This window comes from Helianthus annuus, chromosome 14 (genome assembly GCF_002127325.2).
Source record: "Helianthus annuus cultivar XRQ/B chromosome 14, HanXRQr2.0-SUNRISE, whole genome shotgun sequence".
Lineage (NCBI taxonomy): Eukaryota > Viridiplantae > Streptophyta > Magnoliopsida > Asterales > Asteraceae > Helianthus > Helianthus annuus.
In genome coordinates, this window is record NC_035446.2 from 97,059,143 (window position 1) to 97,084,054 (window position 24,912).

Below are 24,912 nucleotides of genomic sequence, written 5' to 3' on the forward strand. Positions count from 1 at the left end.
AGTTTTCATGGGGGCCACCGCATCCTTCGCAAGCCATAACCGAAGGCGTTTTGTTCAACTCAAGCTTATTTATTTTATTATTTAAGGCTTCAATGGGCTTGCAAAGAAGTGGATTCATCCACTTTATGGGCGCCCAGGGCTATAGATTTTGAGCCCCTAGGAGTGTGCCATTGAAAACTGTTTTGAGCAAGTTCTTCAATTTGATTATAAATTTCCTTGGGTTGCCGATTCCCAAGGAGTCCCCCGGAGCCAGAATCAAGGATTTGCCTTGTGTGTGGCAAGATTCCATTGTAGAAGGTGTACACTTGTTGCCAACGTTCAAGACCGTGATGTGGGCATTTCCTTAATAGCTCCTTGAACCTTTCCCATGTCTCGTACAAGGATTCCCCGTCTTTGAGAGTAGGTGTTAATCTCGGTCATGAGTTTGGTGGTTTTAGCGGGAGGGAAATATTTGTAGAGAAATTTTTGCGCAAGTTCATCCCAAGCGTGCACGGACCCACTTGGGAGGGTGTTTAACCAAGCTTTTGCTCGGTCTTTAAGGGAAAAAAGGGAACATACGGAGCCGAACGACATCGCTAGAGGCTCTGCTGATCCGGAAGGTGTCACATATTTCCAAAAAGTTGGTAATATGTAAATGAGGATCTTCATCGGCTAGGAATTGGAAAGTGGCGGAATTTTGGAGCATTTGGATAAGGTGTGGTCGAAGCTCAAAGTTATTAGCATCGACATTAGGTGGGTTAATAGCGGCTCCAAGCCTCCAAGATTACCGACCGTAGGCCGTAGGTAATCCATGAGAGTGTGTTGATCCGCCAAAGGGGGTTTTGGGTCAAGGCTTTTTGTTGGTTTTTAGCTTTAAGTCGTTTTCTTAAAAATCGCTCGGGTTCTTCAAGCGGTGCTTTTATGTCTTTGTCGGAGGTAGAGGTCATGCACCAAACTGTATTCCTGCGAATTATACAGAATTGTGTGATTTTCTGCGAACAAAAACAAAAAGAAAGCGTGATCAGAAGGGTAACACGGCCCCGTGCTGTGGCTAGCACGGCTTGTGTTGTCCCGGAGAACATTCTGTTTTCAAGTTCCAAGTTACTGGAACTTCAACACGACCCCGTGCTCTTGTAACGCGGCCCCATGTCAATGTTCCAGTAACAAGAAAATAGATTCTTCCAGATATTGCAGATCTAACACGACCCTTGTTAATCCAACACGGCCCCGTGTTAAATCCGCAGAAAGCAGAATTTTAAGAGAAAAAGAAGAAAAAATAAAAAGAAAAGATAGAAAATGATTAGGCCGATAATTTTAAGTTTTCTTAAAATTCTTGTGTCCCCGGCAATGGCGCCAAAACTTGATGTGTGTCGGCGTGAGTATATTTTTTAGTATATTTTTAGCTTCTTTTACTCGCCGATTTCAAGTTTTAAATTTATAAAACACGATATTCTACTATCACTCTACACACACGCTAGGGCAAGTGCACCCATCGCGGACGTAGTATAGTGATGGCAAGATACCGAGGTCGTCCAAGGACACGAGAGCTTTTAATACCGGCTTATCGTCAACGTCTAATCGATCCAAACTTTGAGAAAAGATTTTTAAACTAATAAAAAGATAAATACAGAAACTAAAATAAATTAAAAATAGATAGACAAGAAAGAATCACTTGGATCCGACTTATCTTTCATGTACCCTTTTGATGATTTCCGCACTTTGGGCATTTTAAGAGATTATCTTAGTTATAGTAGTAGGCCCCTCTTGTGAAGGCGACGTTACCCTCAACCTAGTGGTTTGAGTCAGCAAGGATACAATCCCACTAGGTCGGAATATTGAAAGATAATTAAGTAAGTTATTAATGCAAAGTGTGGTGGGCCCCTTTCAAGGCAGCGGTCACCCTCAACCCGTTGGTCTGAGTCAGCAGGGATACAGTCCTCGCAGGGTTGGTTTAAAGTTTTAATAGTAGTTTATGAATTAGGGGTTCAAGTGGTTTCTTACTCTCAGTCGAGCCAGTCATTCCCGGGCAATCCATGGAGTAGTACTAAAGTTGAACTAGGTTCTCGCAGGATCTATACACTGGACGACACATAAAATTACCCAGCCACCTTCTAACCCCCCTTCCAAGTAGTTAACGTGCTTTATATAGACCGTAAAGACACAAATATGTAAATAAATGACATATGAAGAATGGTTAAGTAGATTCGCCTTCAATATAAAAAACTAATTATTAAAGTCATTAATACATACCCAATTAAAAAGTTGTCAAAGATTGGAAATCATAAAAGAAATACATAAAAGATATGTCTTCACCAAGTGATGTAAGAATTTAGCTAAGCATGGCCTTTGTTTGACAAAGATTCTTAATCTTGGATCCCGAGACTACACACACTCAAAAAGATGAAAAATGGATGATGGTGGTGGATGATGGTGTTGTAGTGGTGGTAGAGTGGTGGCAAGTGAGAGAGAAGTGGTTTGCCAAGGGATGGTTTGAAGTGGAACCAAGCACTTCTATTTATAGCTGAAATCAGAAGCTCCACCATGGCCCGTGCCCGCCTGGTCTTTCCATAGCATTCAGTTTTGTAGTCTAGTTTTGTCCGAAAGTCTGGAATTGTTAACAGTTTGACTTTTCTGTTGACTTTCGATTCTAACCACTTTGGTGAAGTCAAATTTCATATTAAATACACTCACATAATCATCATAATATAGGGTATAATACCATGCATTTATATCATCTGATCATCACGTATAAATGGGTGAAATGACAAGTCAAACCTGCATTTATAAAAAGTCAAAGTGTTTTATCTAAAAATCCAAGAATGAACTTCTAAAACCTATGGAACATATTGTTTGTCTCAAAACAATTTGTTCAACATTATAAAATATATTTTGACATGTCGAACTTGTCACGAACCCATTTCCTCATCTGAACCCATATTTACGCGCACGCCTCGTAAAATAGCATAAACCATATAAAAGAGTCGCAGTGGGTCAAACTTTTTCAAAAACACTTCCAACTCAAAATGTAAGGTTAAATGAACATATTACACAAGACCCTTCTCTCGTATGGTTATAAACCATATTCTATCTGGTCAACGGTTAATATAACGGAATCGTGCTTAAATCTATATTTACCGGTCAAGTCTAAATGACTTATATAGACCCGTAAACTTTTCTCATGGATAAATATTTCCATTCATTCCAGACTAAAAGACTAAAGAGCCCTCCATAGAATCGCACCGTAGGCTAATAAACTTTGAATTCGGCTGTACTACCAGAACCAAATACAATGTGAATACAACTAGTACAAGTAAATACATTTTAGCCACTTTTTATTATTAAAACTTGGGATACGGTACGAAACCACTTGGGTATCATAATGGGCAAATGTTTTCAGAATGTTGATAAGCCGGTTTTAACCCGTTTTGCTTGAATAACATAAAACATTTGAGGGTTAATAGTACCGTATCCAGACGCCCTGATTCATTTATTGTAATGGTCATAAAGGGGCGGGGTGTAGGCATACACCTGACAGACACAAAAAGAAATGTTGTGTATATTAATAATGAACTGGTTTTGAACACCAGTCCCCGAATGTATGACAAACATATAAATATGGTAACAAGAATCTATTCAATGAACATCAAATGATTTTCAAATGATTTACAAATGTGTCGGTAAACTGTATTTACCAGCGAAAGCGAAAGCTGACGTATGTTTAAATATTAACACACAGGATAGTAGGTTGGATAAGGTTCAGTTAAAAACGTTAGAATTTGCGACCCCAATGGCAAAAGACCCATAAAGTCCTGAAATCCATTTTATTTAGATCCTTCCTTTGGGATATTTGTACTGAACATCCATCGTTTAATATATTTTAACTTTTTAGTACTCGTACTTTATCATTCTCTACTTCCGCTGCAATTTGTGAAATTGATATACAATCGTCACGTATAAACTCCACATCCGGGCCCATCGAGAAATCTGGGTGTGACAACTTTAGTGCCAACATCCATCATTTTATGTTTAGGTTCATATGAATTAATACCGTTATAAAATATAAACTATCTTCTTTTCACGGTTTATTGGCGCAGATCACAATAGTTAATAATACGTATAATAATGATTTATAAGGTTAAACTATATATACTTTTATAAATTATTTTTATATTCATAAGTTCTCTTTATATGTATCATTTGTTTCTTATTCAGTTTATACTCTAGTGTTCGTTTTGCAAGTTAACTTATATTATGCAAATAAATAATAATACTATACTTCACAAAGTTAGGTATAGAGTTATAGTCCATTGCTTTGGAAAAAAAATTGAAGGAAAGAATCATGACTAGCCACTTGCTTTGTTATTGATTTGCAATTTGATTTCTTTTTACAGAAATTGGATGAGACAGTCATTTTCTAATTTGTCTTGTGGGTGTAATGTAAAAAATGTGGTTGAATTAAATACACCAAGTGTGGTTGGTATAAATGCAGTCAAATAGAGTGGTCTCTACTTAAATATAGAAAGTTGCTACTTTATTTAAATATAAAAGAAATTAGAATTAAAACATTACAAGTGAGATGATCCAAATTAATTTGGTTGGGTTGGGAATTTATTATATATAGTCAACTGTTGTGGTCTTTTGTGTGGTCTTGGTGTAAGTTTCATTCGATCAGGGGCGGATCTAGACCACTTTTGTGGGTTCTCAAAAACCCATTTGGTTTAGAAAAATAGGAAAAATTAGTGAGAACCTAGTATGATGTGAAAAAAAAATAGTGAGAATTAGTAAGAATCTACAAAAAGGAACCCAGTAAAAAAAGTTCTTAGATCCGCCACTGCCTACGACTTCGTTTAACTCCCTAGACGAAGTTCTCGAGCTTGTGATATCTCCCTTTAGTTAAAAAGAACGTGGGTTTGAGGGTTATAAACTTATAATGACTATGACTTGGCACATATGTAGAGCAAGAAATAGCAAAGTATTTAATGACGAAAGGACCTATATTCATAAGATTGGTAAAGATATAAAAGCAATCGTCTTTAGGGTTTTCAATGAATCAAACTAAATTGAATGAAGCCTTATTCATGTTTGTTTGTTTAGCATTGAACTTGTTCACTAACATTCACGAACACATAACCAAATAGTAATTCTTGCTTGTGTTCGTTCAATAAGGAATTTGAATGTTTTCATGAATACAAACGAACATATACCATTTAAAAAAATCATTCTTAATCCCAAACATTAGACATAATCACCTTGACGAGCACTTAACAAAGGTATCATAAACATAATTGTTTTTAAATAAAGGCACAAGTTATTTAACAAAATACAAGCTTCGTATGACTAGAGTTTGTAGTTTAAATGTGAGAGTAATATATTAAACTATATAAAAAATATTTAAAAAAACCTTTAATGACCGAACATAAACTAAACAAACGACCATGAAAGGATGTAAACAACACATTACCGAATGTTCACGAACTGAATTGGACGAACATGACCTTTGTTCGTGTTCGTTCATTGAGTTAATTAAACAAAATTCATTGTTCATGCTTATTTATTTATTAAACGAACTTTTCGTCAAACGATTCATGAGCGGTCCACTAAACGTTAGGTTCTTTTTTAGCCCTAACAGGCTTGCTTTCAGTGAAGCACATGGCTAACATCCTAAATTTTGATTGGATGTCTTGCTGTAATTTTAATTTTACTTCTTCATGAGGAGGTAGTGTTCTTTGTTTTCTTTGTATGTTTTGAGTTGGTTTTTTTGCTAATCTCTTTTTAATAAATTCTCTCCACTGTTAAAAAGTTGATTTTATTTAGTAAAATAATATATAAATTGTGTATGTGTGTGGGGGGTCTTTCCGATAAAGTGTTTTGCTTAAGTAGTCTATGAAACATTATAAAGATGACATTTGACACTTCTTATGACTAGAATCAAAGGGTATTTGGGTCTTAAAACAAAAACTCTCATCCTTTTATTAAGGAATTAAAGTTACGGGGTCAAATATAATTATAGTAACTACACTAGATTTTACTGATATATTGTAGTTGCTATAATCGAGATTCCCATGGTGCTTATTTAAGGCAGCATCGATTACGTAACCTATCATCTCTATGGTTAATATCCCGATATATCACTGATATATCGATTATCGGTCCCCTGCTGAGATATTGGTGCAAAATACCGGTACTGATAATATCGGCGATATTGTACTGATATTTGACCAATATTGTATCAATATTTGACCAATGTATCACCGATTTTCCCGATATCAGTACCTTTCTTCTCAGTTCTACCATCCGTCTTTCTTCTTATTGTTACTATTAGTGTTTTAGGTCTTATTTATTAATTGTTAGTGTTAAATGTTAGTGTTTTAAGTCTTAGTCAATTCCTACTTGCTACATTTATTAGTGTTTTGCAAGTTGCAAAAGGTAAATTGGTTAATGGTAGAAGAGTATACTAAATTGTTAGTGTTAAATTGCTATATATATAAATTTAGCATGATATTAAAATTACCGATATCCCACCGCGATAACCGATATCTCAAATATCGGTCCTTGACCGATATCCGATATTTTACCACATTAACTACTTAGTGTATCATTCATCGATCATGTGATGTTAAAAGGGAAGACACAAATAAAATAATATGGTAACAAAGGTCATTTTGGTCCTAAAACACAAACTCTCACCTTTTGTAAGTCCCGAAATGAGATCACAGTGATATCACACAAGTTTGTTTGGTGGCGAAATCACACAAACAAACAATGATTCAAGAGAAAAGAGATGAAGAAGAAAGATTTGTTGATTATGATGCTTCAACTTGCATACAATGATTGTCAAATACAAGTTGCTAAAACAAGTAAAACTAACAACATGCTCCTAACCTATCATTTACTATATATAGTAAGGTTTAGGGAGCATTTCCCCTAAACCCTAGGCCCATAATCCCCTAAGCCCACCTTAATTGATGTGCGTGAAGTGTGTTATATTTTTGATGAGTATTTAAGCCCCTTTTTACACTTTTAGCCAAGTTTTAAATTTATAAAACACGATATTTACTAACACTAAACACACATATGGGCAAGTGCAACCATCGTGGGCGTAGTATAGTGTTGGTAAGATACCGAGGTCGTCCAAGGACACAAGAGCTTTTAATACCGGTTTATCCTCAACGTCTAATCAAATCAAAAAGTGAGAAAAATGTTTTTAAACTAAGAAAAATAAAAACTAACTAAATGCTGAAAAAATAAAATAAAATAAAAAGAGATAGACAAGATGAATCACTTGGATCCGACACGTGTATTAGTATAACCTTTGATTATTTTCGCACTTTTGCACTTGTTTAAGAGATTATCTTAGTTATTGTAGTAGGCCCCTCTTTTGAAGGCGACGTTACCCTCAACCCAGTAGTTTGAGTCAGCAAGGATACAATCCTAAAGGGTCGGATTATTGAAAGATAATGAATTAAGTTATTAATGCAAATTGTGGTAGGCCCCCGTTTCGGCGGTGACGTTACCCTCGGCTAAGTAGTCTGAGTCAGCAGGGATACAGTCCTAAATAGCCGGGTTATAGTATTAATAGTAGTTAACTTATGAGGGGGTCAAAGAGTTTGGATCCCCGCCATCCAATACCTATGAGCATTGAAGGAGATCCTACTAAATTTGACCCAGGTCCCAAGCAGGACCTCTAAACGCTGGACAAGGGCAAGACCCTTACCAAACCGTTCCCTTAACCCCCGACCAGGTAGCCAACATACCTCCATATAGACCGTGGAGATATGAATGGTGAAAATCTTTTATTTTATATAGACAGTAAAATAACGCCAAGACACCACGGACAAACGATAAGGAAAGATCACCTTCAACATAAGTAACTAGTTATTAAAGTCATTAATACAAAACCAAATAAAAAGTGCAAAAGATTAAAAATAAAAAGTATTATACTAAACACTTGTCTTCACCAAGTGATGTAAGAGACTTAGGCAAACATGGCCTTGATTGTCAAGAACTCTTACTATCAATCTTGGATCCCGAGACGACTCACACACTCTACGATGGACAATGGATGATGGTGGTGGATGATGGTGTTATGGTGGTGGTGGGTGGTGGATGAAGTGTGAGAGAGGTGGTGTGCCAAGGGATGAAATTGAATGAAACCAAGCTCCCCTATTTATAGGCTGAACAGAAGGCTGGGCACGGCCCCGTGTCCGCTGGACACGCCCCCGTGCCCGTCTGACATTCTCTCTCTTCATTAATTGTAATTCGCAATTACAATTAATGCGCCTGCTGTACTTTCACCACGCCCCCGTGCCCACTGGACACGGCCCCGTGGTGGGCAATGGAAGCTTCTACTGGTTTGTCTTTTCTGCTGCTTCCTGGGCACGCCCCCGTGTGCGCTGGACACGGGGCGTGTTCAGTCTCTGTTTTCTCTTCTTTGCCTTGGGAGGTGCCGTTGAGGGTCCGGGCAGTCTACTTTTGTTCCTTTTCTTGTATTTATGCTAGAATTAGTTGTCTTTTTGCTTCTTTTGTGATTTTGAGTTCATTTCATCCTGTAAATACAAAAGGAAGACAAAAACACTCTTTTTCCAACATTAGTACTTAAAAAGGGTTAGTTTTATGCCTTAATTGATGTGATTTATATGTTGCATTTTACACACATCAAATACCCCCACACTTGAACTTTTGCTTGTCCTCAAGCAAAACTCTTTTAAATGTGGCTTACACTCCCAAATGGAATAGGTAGAAGAGAAGGTTTTTAGCTTGTCCTAGAGTGTCGGGAATCCAAGGTCTTTGTAAGTTTTATTTTTATTTATTTACAATCCTATTCGTTATGATTTATTTTGAACGTTTCATAAGATATATTACTTATTTGGGCATAGCATGCCTTATTAAAATTCCATTTATATACAAGTTCACATACCTCACGGGGGATCACTCAACACTCGGCCGAAGGTGTATATTTTTAGTGAATCACTCGAGAGCGGCATGGAACTTACGCCTTCCGTAGGCTTGCCAAGCAATCAATCCTCCTCCTTTTTAACTTTTTACCTTTGTAAATATCAAGAGGACTTTTGGGTGAAGGGTTAGGCTTGGGTTAAAGGTGGGTGGTTGGGTTAGTGGTTAGTAAAAGGGCGAAAAATCGTAAAAAGCGTCGGTTTTCGTAAAATACCTTGTCTTTAGTGACTTTTTATTTTGAAGTATTTTTCCAAACAAGCTTTTATATAGCTTTTGTTTGTTTTTGACTTCATCATTGTTGTTGTTGTTTTTTTTCATCACATAAAAAGGCGAGTTTACGAAAAAACGAGCTTGTTACTAAAATAAAGGGTGAAAAATAAAAAAGGTTTTTGGTGGGTGAAAAGGGTTTTGGGGTAATGAAATGAAAAGGTTTAGGCTCAAAGGGGCTATCTAGGGGGATTTTGGGTAGGTGAAAAAATGAAAAATAATGGTTTTGAAAGAAAAAAAAATGGTTAGTTCTAATGCCTCCATCATTTACTTACTTGGGTTTAAGTTGGTAAGGACCGGGAATGTATTGTCGTGGCAAGTTCTAGATTTGTAAGAACCCAGCGGCTATTCACACAAGAAACGAAAAATGAGCATTTAATCTAAATATGTATATTTTTATGCTCAATAAAGGCTCAAAACTCACTTTTGTGGGAATGGGTTTTTAATGTGATCAAGTATATATAATCGAATTTTTAACTAGACTTGTTATGCCGTTTCATAATTTTCTTATGTTGGTTCTTTGTTATCACGACGCTATCGGTTGTAAACTTATAAAAATATAACCTTTTTAGAACTTGTTATTCCCAACTTAAACTAAGACAAGTAAATGAAAAAATGAAAAAGTTTTTGAAAAAAATTTGGGGTGTTTAGCGGTTCCAATAGAGTTTTGTGTAAGGCTTGTATTTAGGATTTGCAAAATTCAAGGTTTTAGCATCCCCCCCACACTTAAATTACACATTGTCCTCAATGTGTCCAAAAATAAAGTTTTTGGTTGATTATAATGTGTAAAAACATGTTAAAAAGCAAAGATTTTTGTTACTGGCAGTCTGGACACGGCCCCGTGCCCATTGGACACGGCCCCGTGGCGAACTGCCAGTAATGAAAACTTACAGAAGATGAACACGGGGGCGTGTTTGGTGGACACGGCTTCGTGTCTGGCAAAAATTGCAGGTCAGTAACCAAACAGCTGGTCTGGGAGATGAACACGGGGGTGTGTCGGCTGGACACGTCCCCGTGTGGAGAGTCTGTGAGCCTGAAAAACAGGTTTTGTCTCCCGGTTTCTCCATTTCGGGGCTGCAAGTGCTAATGTTTAGCACTCTAACCCTTGCATTGTACCTGTCTAATCACTCAATACCAAACCAAACAAACATAAACCATCCTAAATTACCAATGTTAATTGTCTCCACGCATAAAGTAAAAATAAAACAAAGATAAAAGAAATAGTTAAAGAAAGTAAATTGTTCAACAAGCGGCACGCAGGCCGTAAATTGTTCGATAGAGAAGGGTACTTAAACCTGTGGGCTCATCACCAACCTGTCCCTCGTTCCTTCAAGCCTTCTACTCCATGTCTTCATCGCTACCATCACCTCCACCCCCATGCCTCGCCATGTACTCCCGGATGTTACCGATATCATCTTGTATATCGTTAATGTTGCGCTCGATAGCTCCAACCCGGTGGTATGTGTTGATGGCGAGATTGTAGGTGTTCCTGGTGCACATGAGGTTTTCCTACAAAAGATCATGTAAACTTTGAAAGTTAGGAAAACCACCTCCTTGAGAGGAGGATTGACCCAGATCGCCATGGGGTGGGTACTGAAAATGGGGAGGTGGTGCATGAATAACTAGAGCCTCCTGCGGGTTCCATGCATAGCCTTGCGTCCTTTGAAAGCTCATCGTCCCGTCTTCCGCCTCATAAAGTAAGTTCATGGCTCGGCAAATGTGGTAGTCAACTCGTCCTGACCATGGACTCCTTTCAAAGGACCTTGGGATATTCGTGAAATGCTTGAAAAGACGGTACACCCATCCCCCGAAGAAGATAGGTGTAGGAGCGTGAGCAAGGCGATTTAGGTGCATGTTCCGTAGTAAGAGATAAGGAACATCGAGAGGCTTCTGGTTGTGGATGCAGTGAAGGACAACCAAATCTTTCAACCCTACAACGCCACTACTGTCGTGACGCTGGTTCAGCGAGTAGGTGAGGAGCCTGTGAATGTAGCGGTAAAGCGGGTCCCTCAGTTTGGTACTCTTGGTGCTGCTAGGGTTGTAGATTCCTTCACCGATCTGAGCCCATGCGGCTTGACATTCAGTTGCATCCAAGTCTCGTAATCCCCCAGTATTCTCTTCATTTCCCGATTCCTCTTCACTATATAGCCCTATGAAAGCTCCAAACTGTGCCATGGAGGTTGTGAACGTGGTCCCTCCACATCGGAATGTGACCGCCTCATGGTCAAACGGTTCACACCTTGAGTTGAAAATGAAAGTACTGTAAAACTCCATTGTGCATTGATGCACCGACCGAAGCTGGGTGTTCAATGCAACTGCCAGTGGACCTCTCACAATGTTGTTGAATCGGTCAAGTTGATTCACCATGGTTAACAAGTCGGTACATGCCCGCCTAGGGTACTCCTCCGGTCTTGTTTGTAGTATCTCGTATCGTGCCCTAGCGTCAAGTTCGCTTGCGTTAAACCTTGTGAATTTCGACATCTGAAAGAATACATCAAAAGTTAGTACGAAACAAGGATAATTGGAGTGAAACTGTAAACAGTGGGCTGGACACGGCCCCGTGTTCAGCGGACACGGCCCCGTGTCCAGGCGTCTGTAACCTAAAAATTCCATTTTTCGTCCCGGTTTCGAAAACCTGAAAATTTTTAGCCCAATAGTAGCGGTTTCCCCCGAAAATGAAACCCTAAGTGTCGATTTTCCCAAAACAAACCGTTTACCCTTTCAATTTCGTGTTTTTCGGTTCAAGAACAAGGGTTTGGGGTTTTAGTTGGAAATCGAACAAATCTATCAACAATACATGTCTATTAACTTCCTACTATACTAATCTAAACTACTACTAACAGATTTCATCAAAAATTTTGAGTTCGATCCGGATGAACATGAAGAACCCTAGATTTTTCCCCAACTTTTGATGTTTTAACTACATGCAAGTAACTAATCTAACTACTAAAGAGGATAGAATCATACCTTGACGTTGTTAAACTCGGTGGTAACGTTAGAAAACTGCAGAAAATCGCCTCAAACCAGAGCGTTTTCGGCTATACGGGGCGTGTGGAATGATGTAACTGATAGGAAAAGAGGGTTTTATCCCGACAGTTGCCTCGACACGGCCCCGTGTCCAGCGGACACGGCCCCGTGCCGAGCAAAGTTTTAAAATTTTTTTTTTTTGTGCTCGTGTGCATGCCCCTTATTTCCGAAAATGGCTAGAAGACTTACCGGTTTTTAAACGTACACTTACCTATAACATGTCGTGTATGAGTTTATTTGTTAACCGTTTGAAGTGAGATCTCCTCTTCCTCATCCTCAATGGATCCTCGGTAGAGTTTTAGCCGTTGGCCATTGACTTTAAATGGTATCCCATTTCGAGTTTTAATTTCTACTGCACCGTGTGGAAAAACATGGGTGACGGAAAAAGGTCCTGACCACCTAGATTTTAGCTTAGCAGGAAATAATCGAAGTCGTGAATTAAACAATAGAACTTGATCTCCTACCCGAAATTCATTAGATTTAATACATTTATCATGTAAATTTTTCATTCTTTCTTTATAAATTTCGGAGTTAGAATATGCATAATTCCTTAGCTCGTCTAATTCATTTATTTGACAAAATCGATTTTTACAGGCATTTTCTAAACCTAAGTTCACGTTTTTTTATTGCCCAGTAGGCTTTGTGAGCTATTTCTACTGGCAAGTGACAACTTTTTCCATAGACGAGTTTATATGGGGTTGTGCCTATAGTGGTTTTATAAGCAGTTCGAAAAGCCCATAAAGCGTCGTCTAATTTGTCGGCCCATTCTTTTTTATTTATTCCTACGGTTTTTTCAAGTATTCGTTTTAAACCTCGATTAGTCACTTCGGCTTGCCCATTTGTTTGAGGGTGATATGTTGTTGAGACCCGGTGATAGACCCCATACCTTGTTAATATTTTTTCGAGTTGATGATTGCAAAAATGGGTACCTCTATCACTTATTAAAGCCTTTGGTGTCCCGAAGCGAGAGAACAGTTTTTTCAAAAACTTTACCACTACTCTTCCATCATTTGTTGGAAGAGCCTCAGCCTCCGCCCATTTAGACAAGTAATCGACTGCCACAAGTATATATTTGTTTCCCTTTGAAAGTGGGAAAGGTCCCATGAAATCGAGTCCCCACACATCAAAGATTTCACAGACGAGAATGCCATTTTGAGGCATTTCGTTTTTGGAAGAAATATTACCTGATCTCTGGCAGGCATCACATGTCTTTACAAGGTTTTGTGCATCCTTGTAAATGGTTGGCCAGTAAAATCCAGAATCAAATACCTTTCGTGCGGTACTTGCGGCACCATGATGTCCTCCGTATGGACCTTCATGACAATGACGGAGAATTCTTCGTGCTTCATTACCATGGACACACCTTCGGATGAGCTGGTCGGCACACATTTTTGAAAAGATAGGGGTCTTCCCAAAAGTAATGCTTTACATCAGCAAAGAATTTCTTTCTTTGATGATGTGGCCATCCTTTGGTGACTATACCGCTAGCTAGGAAATTAGCGTAGTCGGCATACCATGGCTCTTGTCTACTCTCCATCATTTCCAAGGATTCCGTGGGAAATTTCTCGTTGATTTGCTCGTCTCTGGTTGTCTCCAAAGCTGGGTCTTCTAAGCGTGAAAGATGATCTGCAGCAGTGTTTTCTGCTCCTCTTTTGTCCTTGATTTCGATGTCGAATTCTTGGAGGAGTAGAATCCATCTGATCAAACGGGGTTTTGCGTCTTGTTTCTTGAAGAGGTACCTGATGGCTGCATGGTCTGTATAGACTACTGTTTTAGAAAGAACAAGATAAGAACGAAATTTATCAAAAGCAAATACCACTGCTAGTAATTCTTTTTCTGTAGTTGTATAATTTTCTTGTGCATCATTAAGAGTTTTACTAGCATAATAAATTGGGTGGAAATGCTTTTCTTTTCTTTGTCCCAAGACTGCTCCAACAGCAAAGTCACTTGCATCGCACATGATTTCGAAAGGAAATTTCCAATCTGGCGCTATCATGATAGGTGCATTGACTAGGATTTCTTTGAGGGTTAGAAATGCTTGATTGCATTCCTTGTCAAAGATGAAGGGTGCATCTTTTTCAAGTAATTTTGTTAGAGGCCTTGAGATTTTTGAAAAGTCTTTGATAAACCTTCTATAAAATCCGGCATGTCCTAGGAAACTTCTGATTGCTCGTACGGAGGATGGAGGAGGTAATCGAGAAATAGTTTCTATTTTTGCTCGATCAACTTCCATTCCTTCGCTTGAGATTTTGTGACCGAGTACTATTCCCTCTGTTACCATGAAATGGCATTTTTCCCAGTTAAGGGCGAGGTTAGTTTCCTCACATCGGGATAGCATTCGTTCAAGATTATCGAGGCATTGGTCATATGAGTCTCCAAAGATGGAAAAGTCATCCATGAAGACTTCCATTGTCTTTTCGATCATATCATGGAAAATGGCGACCATACAACGTTGGAATGTTGCAGGCGCATTACATAGACCGAATGGCATGCGTCGATATGCGAAAGTTCCGTAGGGACATGTGAAAGTTGTTTTCTCTTGGTCTTCTGGTGCTATCGGTATTTGAAAGTAACCTGAAAAACCATCTAAGAAACAATAAAATTTATGAGCGGATAATCTTTCTAACATTTGATCAATGAAGGGTAAAGGAAAGTGGTCTTTCCTTGTTGCTTCATTTAATCGCCTATAATCTATACAAACTCTCCATCCTGTGACGGTTCTTGTTGGTATTAATTCATTTTTCTCGTTAGTTATTACCGTCATACCTCCTTTCTTTGGGGCTACTTGAACGGGACTTACCCACGGGCTATCGGAGATAGGGTAGATTAGTCCGGCGTCAAGTAGTTTGATGACTTCATTCTTAACCACTTCTTGAACATTGGGGTTCACTCTTCGTTGTGGTTGAATTACCGTTTTGTATTCATCATTCATTAAAATTTTGTGCGTGCACATGGAAGGGCTTATTCCTTTAATATCTACAAGCTTCCAAGCGATCGCGTTTTTGTGTTTTTTAAGCAGGCTAATTAATTTTTCTTTTTCTACGTTACTTAATTTAGATGAAATAATTACAGGTAAACTACCATCTTTGCCTAGAAAAGCATATTCCAAACCTTTAGGAAGTTCTTTGAGCTCAATGGGTGGGTCTTTAGAAGACACCTTATTTTGTGGCTCATCTAGATTAAGAATCTTAAAGGTTTGTTCTATGGCTATCTCTTCTTCGACAAAGTGGTCTTCTTCGTCGGTCGTATCGGGTGGTTCTGCTTCATCTTCAATTAGGGGGTCATTGTTGCCAAAAGGATATTTCATTGAACGCTCAAGATCTATGCTCCTTTTGAATGCCCCTAACTGAAGAGGTAGATTGTTGAATTTCCGGTTTTTCAAAGCTTTATGAGTTTGTACAAAAGGTTTTCCCAAGACTAAGGGGGCGTCATCAAGGATGACGAAGTCGGTTGGGATTACCATTTGATTTGTTTGAACCAAAACATCTTCAACTACACCGATTGATTTCATTACTTTTCGATCGGATAGAAAAATGGGAATTTGAAGTGGAGTAAAATCACTAATACTTAATTTTTCAAAAATGTAGTTAGGCATTATGTTAACACAAAGATCTTTGTCAATGGTGATATTACTAATAAAGGAATTTTGAAAGAAACATGGAACCGGTGTAATGTTAATTTCAAAAGGGTCTTCTTTTATTAGCGAGGTTTGATCATTCGTTAACTGAGTCTCGGGACCAGAAAACAAGAATAAGACGGAAACAGAAGCTGGACACGGCCCCGTGTTGAGTGAACACGGCCCCGTGTTCAGGGTCTGTATCTGGGCGTTTTAATTAAAGTTACTGGTCACGTTGAGCACGGGGGCGTGTTGAGTGAGCACGGCCCCGTGGTCAGACTCTGTATCTGGGTATTTAACTAAAAATATGCAGCACGGGGGCGTGTTCAGTGAGCACGGCCCCGTGTTCAGGCTACTGTAAATGCAAACTAAACTAAAATGCAGAAAAATGTGCGCGCGTTTTGAAAAGGTTTTGAAAAACTGATTAGGCCGTCGATTTTAAGCTTTCTTAAAATCCTTGTGTCCCCGGCAGCGGCGCCAAAAACTTGATGTGCGTGAAGTGTGTTATATTTTTTATGAGTATTTAAGCCCCTTTTTACACTTTTAGCCAAGTTTTAAATTTATAAAACACGATATTTACTAACACTAAACACACATATGGGCAAGTGCACCTATCGTGGGCGTAGTATAGTGTTGGTAAGATACCGAGGTCGTCCAAGGACACAAGAGCTTTTAATACCGGTTTATCCTCAACGTCTAATTAAATCAAAAAGTGAGAAAAATGTTTTTAAACTAAGAAAAATAAAAACTAACTAAATGCTGAAAAAATAAAATAAAATAAAAACAGATAGACAAGATGAATCACTTGGATCCGACACGTGTATTAGTATAACCTTTGATTATTTTCGCACTTTTGCACTTGTTTAAGAGATTATCTTAGTTATTGTAGTAGGCCCCTCTTTTGAAGGCGACGTTACCCTCAACCCAGTAGTTTGAGTCAGCAAGGATACAATCCTAAAGGGTCGGATTATTGAAAGATAATGAATTAAGTTATTAATGCAAATTGTGGTAGGCCCCGCTTTCGGCGGTGACGTTACCCTCGGCTAAGTAGTCTGAGTCAGCAGGGATACAGTCCTAAATAGCCGGGTTATAGTATTAATAGTAGTTAACTTATGAGGGGGTCAAAGAGTTTGGATCCCCGCCATCCAATACCTATGGGCATTGAAGGAGATCCTACTAAATTTGACCCAGGTCCCAAGCAGGACCTCTAAACGCTGGACAAGGGCAAGACCCTTACCAAACCGTTCCCTTAACCCCCGACCAGGTAGCCAACATACCTCCATATAGACCGTGGAGATATGAATGGTGAAAATCTTTTATTTTATATAGACAGTAAAATAACGCCAAGACACCACGGACAAACGATAAGGAAAGATCACCTTCAACATAAGTAACTAGTTATTAAAGTCATTAATACAAAACCAAATAAAAAGTGCAAAAGATTAAAAATAAAAAGTATTATACTAAACACTTGTCTTCACCAAGTGATGTAAGAGACTTAGGCAAACATGGCCTTGATTGTCAAGAACTCTTACTATCAATCTTGGATCCCGAGACGACTCACACACTCTACGATGGACAATGGATGATGGTGGTGGATGATGGTGTTATGGTGGTGGTGGGTGGTGGATGAAGTGTGAGAGAGGTGGTGTGCCAAGGGATGAAATGGAATGAAACCAAGCTCCCCTATTTATAGGCTGAACAGAAGGCTGGGCACGGCCCCGTGTCCGCTGGACACGCCCCCGTGCCCTTCTGACATTCTCTCTCTTCATTAATTGTAATTCGCAATTACAATTAATGCGCCTGCTGTACTTTCACCACGCCCCCGTGCCCACTGGACACGGCCCCGTGGTGGGCAATGGAAGCTTCTACTGGTTTGTCTTTTCTGCTGCTTCCTGGGCACGCCCCCGTGTGCGCTGGACACGGGCGTGTTCAGTCTCTGTTTTCTCTTCTTTGCCTTGGGAGGTGCCGTTGAGGGTCCGGGCAGTCTACTTTTGTTTCTTTTCTTGTATTTATGCTAGAATTAGTTGTCTTTTTGCTTCTTTTGTGATTTTGAGTTCATTTCATCCTGTAAATACAAAAGGAAGACAAAAACACTCTTTTTCCAACATTAGTACTTAAAAAGGGTTAGTTTTATGCCTTAATTGATGTGATTTATATGTTGCATTTTACACACATCATTAATGCACATCCTTCTAGAAGCTTGGTCCATTAGTGATTAAATTACTAATCCATAAACCTTTAGGGCCTAACAATCTCCCCATGGGTTTATTGGATTAGTTGTTGATTCAGTTTGGAGGACCACCATATAACGGAGTAGCATCAGCAAACAAACGATTCTTGATCTATTTCCAACTACACTTGTCCATGACTTAGCGCATACCTCATACGGATCATTCGTGCGAATGTGGCTCTGACCCAAGATCATGATATCCTACTCGTGAAAACTCATCAGATCCAGCGTGTCTGCTAATCGAATGGACTATTCGTGTGTCACGATCACCGCTTCTACCATTTTAGGGTCGTATGCCCAGAACTGAAAGGTCTTGAGAATTCCCTCCGCGAACTTGCGAGCAATAGGAATGATCTTCTCCTTGTCAGTTGGTGGCTATATGACAATCTTGATCGTTTGCTTAGTTAGGGGATCACGAACGCCATGACTCTTCCTCAAATAAGATTCAGCCACCTTCATGTTCTGGAAGTTGTTCTTTACTTCTTTTTCGAGCTTAGCATGAAACACACATCCTCTTCCTCTTTGATTTGCATCTGAGTCGTGATAAGGGGCACTTAACAAGCTCTGTAGGTCAATCTTCGTCCACATTTCGAATTGGGATTCCTTTGCATAATATTCCTTATACCCACTCTCACGTGTGATCAACCACATATTCTTGTCGTGATCGTATCTCCAGTTTGCGACCTTCGAGTTGTTTCCAACCGTGTCGTAGTGACTGGATCCCAACTCCATAACATATCGATGAGACCTTTTAGATGGATCTTTAAGCTGGAAGTTCTCATCAAGTGGATTCATGTCTTGGTTTTTCATCACTAGCATCTGTTTCTTGCTTTGCTTCTTCGCTGGCTTCTTTCGTTTCTTCTTTGGCTCGGCCACTAGATAAGTGTTTAGGTTGGCTTCATGTTCTGCATCGGCCGCAACCCTTTATTCAGCTGCTCGTTCTTGTGGACCAACATTCAACTGTTCGTCATCTTTATCAACAAACTCATTTCCAAATTTCTTCTCTAACTTCGCTTTCAGATCATACATGACCGACATCAGCATGTTCACATCACCTTGCAATTGTTCTATCGTTTGATCCTTGCTTGAGATTTGAGCTTGTAGGGATGAGATCTGAGCTTCTTTCAAAGCAGCATCTTGTTCTAACACAATCACTCTTCTCTGTAACTTCGCCACATCAACATCTATATCATCATCACTATCACCTTCCTCAATAAATTTCATCTTGTTGGCGGCAAAACGCATGGCTGCTTCATCATGTTCTAAGAAACCAGCACCACTGGAACTACCCACATCGAACCTAACGTCGCTTGAGCTTTCTGGTTGCGATTGGGAAGTTGTTTCAGATAGATCGAACTCCAAAACGAAAATCAAAGTCTTGTGTGCTTGTTTCTTGAGTAGCAGCAGTGATTGGTGGATCAGAGTGCATAGTAGGCTCTGGTTTTGTGCCTGGGTCTGCCTGATAAATATCAGGAGCTGTTTCGGTTCTTTGTCTCTTGTTGGATGTTTGTTCAGAATCCTCTGCCGCATCATCTTCACCGTGAACTTCTGTTTCAGGAATAGGTACGGAAGGAGGGTTTCCGGCACTATCATTTAATGATTCTATTAGGGCTTGAAGGTTTTCTGCAGTCATTAACGTTGGTTGTCTGACAGGCTCCTCTGTTTCCTCAGACACAATAACCTCCACATCACTATCGTCATCAGATTCTTCTTCGTCTGTGACCAATACTTATGTTTCAACTTCAGCTTTAGCACCAGCATTAATGTGTCGCACATCATGTTCTTCTACAACAGTGGCATTCAAAGGTTGAGGTATAACAACCCTCAAAAATGTCCCAAAACACTATGTAATCGAAACCCCGAACTTGCAAAATTGAAATTAACATGAAAAATAGAAAAAAATAATAATGTTATGTTTGTCGCGGGTGGCGACAAACTACTAAGAGGCTACCGCGGGTCGCGAGACTGTAATAACTTTCCAGACACGCCTAGAGACACGTGTCATCCACGTGTCAAACCTACACCGATTTTCTTATTGTAATCTCGAGAAAACTATTAGAGTGGACTATAAATGCACCCAAATTTTGTTATTGTAATCTTCTGTTTATTTGAATTATGTTAGATTTAAATGTTGTCTTTCCTTTGAAAAAGTGTATTCTTGATATTACGAATGAAATGAAATTCGTTATTTAAATTATTGTCATTTTAGTACGTTATGATGTTTTGAACAATCTCGTTTGTCTCACTCTGATATTTCCGCCATCGGTTGGGGTGTGACAAAAGACCGTTAACTGGGTCTTTTTATTTAACTTCACCACACCGCTTGCCAATACCCTAACTATAATTCATCCCAAATGGAGTCGAAAATCCAAAGCAATACTCATCGTGCTCTTGATATTCTGTACTAATTTCTATTACTTGCATTTATTATCTGGTTTAAATATAAATAAACAAACAAGCAAAAAATAACTAATTAACTAGTCGTGTCCTTTGGGTTCGATACTTGGTTCTTACATAAACTTTACTACAAATAATAAGTACACTTTCCTATTATGTGTGTTTAGTTTAAGTAATAATCATGTCTTATAAATTTAAAACGAGATAAACATGTTTAAAAGTTGATAAGTCAACTCACTTAATTGTGCTAAAGTTAATAAAACTAACACACCTAAAACACGCACATCATTATTTAAGTTAGACCTTCGCCTAGGGCCTCCCATGATATGGGGACTCCAATCCTAAAAAAAGGTTTTATATGGATTTAGTTTGGGCTCCTGTTCAAGTAATGACAAATTCGTATATTTAAAGGCACTCACTTCCTAATACATTAGGAAATCTAAGGCCATGTTGTTGACATATATGAAATAATAACAAGTCGCTTAGCAGAAATTCAAGGTTTTGTTCTGTTCACAAGAGAGAACAACCATTGCAATTCTCCATTAAATTCGGTTTCTACTTCCAACAATACAATCGGTGATACTTTGGGTAAAACTTGTTAACTAATTAAGTGCTAATATAGATGGTATTTGTTTATTCATTATGTGCTACTTTTGATGATACATGTTTAGTCATTAGGTGCTAATTCGGGTGAGACAAGCTCAATGACTAGATTCAATGCAAAATGGAAAGACAGAATCGGGTTGTTAAAAAAGGAAAAGCAAAAAATAAACCAAATGCCTTAAATGAATTACAAAAGGTTAAATTATAAACTCGTAACAATCACAAAATATTTCCAAACTTGAAAAAATTAAGGGTATATAACTATGACGATTACAAGAATTGAAGTTAGGGGGTCAAATACGATTATAGTAACTACACTATATTCTTGTGGTGCTTGTTTAAGGTCGCGTCAATCCAGTAACATACCATTCATTGATCAGACGATGTTAAAAGGAAGACGCAACCTAAGAAAAATACAATAAAATGGTAACAATGTGGACCAATAGCATTTTGACACGTGGACTGATGAAATTCAGTTACTCTTAAACCTTCATTTCCTTTAGATAGATAATATATAATGGAATTTCCTTGAAATAAAGCTAATAACTCTTAGGAAAATACAATAAAAGTGAGTTTTCCAATGAGGGCGGGTTTGTGAAGGTGTCAGGCCGTGTGTGAGTTAATCGAAATTGGCTCAATATAAACTTGAATCGAGCTGAGTTGAAGAGAACTCGAGTTTATATCAAGGAATATATAATAAAAGTGCTTGAACCCGAACTTCACATATCAATCTTGACTAGACTTACGAGCCTGTTATTAGTATATTTTTTATACACTACATAAATTTACATAAAAATGTTATATATATATATATATATATATATATATATATATAATATAATATAATATAATATAATAATTAAATAATATATTATGATGGTATATCCAAAAATTATAAATATAAACATACATAAATATAAATATACTATCTAAAAAATAAATAATAATACCAAGCTTGAAAAACTACTCACATGCTAAACTCAAGCTTTAAAAATAGACTAAAAACAAGCCTAACTCGAGCTCTCTTATGTTAAACAATGGAGGTGATAATCTTTACTCATCGAGTTACAACCAATTGTTGACTCTTTGATCTCTAACGGGTCATATAGGTGAAAGGATTAAAAAAAGATACAAGCCAAAGCACGAATGGGTCCCAAAGTACATTTTTTACTACATAAGGTCTTTAAATCATGTTATTTATTAAAGGTAGATTTTACTAATATAGTATAATTACTATAGTCGTATTTGACCCCCTAACTTTAATTTCTAAGTCCGCCAAGAGTCTCCTATTTTGCCTCCTCTATTCACTTGGGAAGGAAACAAAGCCATAAAAAGATGGAAGTGAGCCTGATACCAAGAAATTGTTACTTATGGGTTATAAAGTTTTGCTCAACTTTTTGGTATTGAGCTCCCTTTCATCTTTTTGGTTTTGCTCAACTTTTATGGCTTTGCTCTTTAACTAGTGCTTTAGTGGTGGTTATGGGTATTTAAGTTTCACATATGGTGGGCCCGGGTGAGTTTTCCCCTCCAGGTCTCAAGTTCGAGTCTGAGTGATAGGAGTTTCTCATTTAGTGGTTTAAATCAGGGATCTATTGTGCGAGTGGGCTCTCTAGCGCGGACACGATTAAGACAACGTATGCTAGATCTCTCGACATTTTCGAATAATTCACACCTTAAAAAAAAACTCTGTGGTTGATCGTTATAATGCATCAGCCCTAGGGCTGGCATATCGTGTCAACGCGATCTGTTAAGACCCGAACACGATAAGACATGAACCCAAAACAGGTAAACACAAACACGACACGAAATATTATCATGTCAGATTTTCCAAACACAAACACGAACCTGATAATAAACAGGTTAAACGACCTGTTAATACACGAAAAAATTTACCAACGTATCATATTACCTGTTAAGACACGAACAAGACATGTTAAGACATGTACACTATATGTTTGGTATTTAGACATTAACAGGTATTGTATAATGGTCTCAAGTCTTAACATGTCATATCGTGTCTGACATAACCTGTTAAGACACGGACACGACCTGTTAAAACAACAGATAAAAAATGTCATTATACACCAACCATACTCTAAAAATCTTCACTTATTTTTATTTGTTTTTTAACAATTCGTGTTTTGAATATGTTTCAAGAAACAATTTATAAAAAATTTGGTTTCTTTTTTTAAATAAAACGATTTAGGGTGAGTTATGACATGTTCCGTTTTTATTCTAGAGGGACTTTTATTAAGTTCACATATTTTATCGACGAAAATTTGTCTCCGGTAACCCTAAATGGGCCACATAAACTCTAAATGAAATCACCAATCGGTTTTAGTTGTGGTTATCGTGTTGAGTTGGCGGGTGGAATTATGAACCCAAACATGACCGTATATTTATTTGCAATTTGTACCAAAGACATCAAACTCTTTTCAGACACGTTTGAAATCATGTAACTTGAACACGTCCGTATAACCCATTTATGAAATCTAAACAATTCAAATGAGTTGACCAAGTTGTAATAGTGCATTAAACTGATTGTAAACAGGTTGACAAGTTGACATTATAAAATAACATAAACTTATTTTAACTTTAAAAGTTCGGACGGGTCTAACTTGCTTAATTAAACGTGCTAACCCGACCCATTTAATCTGCAAAATGGTGATAATCGGTTTGACTTTTGATGCCAAACAGATCAAGAATCCAAGGATAGTGCCAGCACATATAACCGTTGAGCTGCAGTAATAAGTAAGAATGGAAATTGTAGCCACACAAAAAATAAAATGTGTTTGAATTTAAGAGACTTGACTGTCAAAATAGTTCTTTTAAACAGTTGTCAATTTAACGTTGTCTATTCAGCCATTTAATTATGATTTATATAAAATTGGATTTTGTTTTCGAGTTATATATTCGTACCTTTGAGTTGAAGAACATATAAGACCATCTACAACCGATGGTTTTTGGGGCCGAAAGGATACATGGAAGAGAGAGGGAGGAGAGGCTGCAGACGTGACGAAGAGAAGGAGGCGTTGTAGTCAGTGCGCGTGGGAGAAAAAGGCAACTTCAGTGAGAGAGAGAGAGAGGGGACAGAGAAAGAGGTCATGGTTCATGGAGGATGACTAATGATGAACGATGATAGTCGATGGGGTAGGATGACGTGGAAGGGTTTGTCGACCTCTCGAGCTATATATGCTCTAAACATGTCATATAGTATGATTAAATAGAGTTTCCTTTTTAACATGAATTTTATTTTCTAAGAATTCTCGAGAAAAAAAGTATGTTTTCACTTTAAAGAATAGCCTCTTTATATGATTATATTTATTGTATGTATTCAAAATCGACATGACATGTTAGTACAACAAAACACATTATTTGAATCATGTCTTTTCCTATTATTTTTAATGTCCTGCTCCATGAGCTGCTACTACAACAAAACACAAATTAAAAAAAAAAAACATTATAAGTCCATTCAATTATATTTGCTTTACGCCATGCTTGCGGTATGTGTATATAATATATATATGTGTGGACGCTTGGGGGCAAAAGTGAAAGTGCACTAATTTTAACGTTATTTTACTAATTTCATGAAAATAACGTTAAAAGATGGGATGGTTAATCATGCATCATGTGGTGACGTTGATAGCCGAAAGACAAAGGGGTACATGCATTAATCGGCAGTTGTCTCAATTGCTGAGTGTTATGTGCCTTATGTCCAAGGCTTGATGCAAAACTACTATCGAGCCGGGGGTCTCACTGGAAGCAGTCTGTCTATTCCTACGGGGTAGAGGTAAGGTTGTCTACATCTTACCCTCCTCAGACCATACCTTAGCTTTGC

The 24,912-nt window shown here is 38.1% G+C and overlaps 1 non-coding gene across 1 annotated transcript; it reads left to right on the forward strand.

Annotated features, from left to right (window-relative positions):
- The first annotated feature begins 321 nt into the window (after positions 1 to 321).
- Positions 322 to 426, forward strand: LOC118486937. Its single transcript, XR_004880104.1, has one exon. It is a non-coding gene; the product is annotated as a small nucleolar RNA R71 (small nucleolar RNA).
- Positions 427 to 24,912: the final 24,486 nt, after the last annotated feature.